The sequence below is a fragment of the Acinonyx jubatus genome, chromosome C1, assembly GCF_027475565.1.
Source record: "Acinonyx jubatus isolate Ajub_Pintada_27869175 chromosome C1, VMU_Ajub_asm_v1.0, whole genome shotgun sequence".
Classification (NCBI taxonomy): domain Eukaryota; kingdom Metazoa; phylum Chordata; class Mammalia; order Carnivora; family Felidae; genus Acinonyx; species Acinonyx jubatus.
The window spans coordinates 55,695,001-55,695,868 of NC_069381.1; positions in this window are offsets into that span (position 1 = coordinate 55,695,001).

The window sequence follows — 868 nt, forward strand, 5'->3', positions numbered from 1 at the left end:
GCTGTTGTACTCAGAACTGTTTTTATTTAATTCTAGTGGAATCCTTGGCTTTGCAGCAATTCTCTTAGAGCTTTCGACTTCCAGATTTTTGCCTCTTCACCTTCTTCTCAAAACAGATGTTCTATTTTACTGGGTAGGTCAGGAGAACGAGCCATCAGATATAAACACTCCAACCTGATTAATATTTTCCTATGCCTGATCTCCAAGGAAACAATGAACGACCTCTTGGGCAAAGTATATACCTTTACTTAAGCACATCCATCTGTCCTTATGCTCTTAGAGCTATTTTAGAGAGCTGCCCAGCATAGCCTAATAGCTAAGGGCGTATGTCCTGTTTAGCCCCTGCCTGGGTAAGAACGGGGATTGTATGAGTTAGCACATGAAAAGTACTTACCAGATAAAGCACTTAGCACATGGTACACACTCAGTAAATGTTAGCTATTATTATTAATGATCTTCTATCAGCTGCTATAACTTGCTTCTTTAATGACATCCTTTCATATCTTTCCTCAATCTTACTTTCAAATCTTCTCCAACCTAAAAAATATCCTTCTCAGCTCTGCATTCTCCTTAATTCATAAGCTTCACAAACTTCTTTCCTTTAATTGTAAATCGAATTTCTGAAAATAACACTTCACATTTGCTGGCTCTATAATCTCACCTCTCATTCCCTTCCTGACCCCCTGCAGACAATCAAGATTCCAGACCCAACATTCCATTGGCTCTGCTCTGACAAAGATCACCAATGACCTCTTTGGTGTTCATCCTATTTGATGCCTCTGAAATTTAACACTCATCCTTTGGGAAACAATCTCACCTCCTCAGCTTCAAAAAATCTGCTCTTTCAGTTCCCCTACTTCTCTAACAT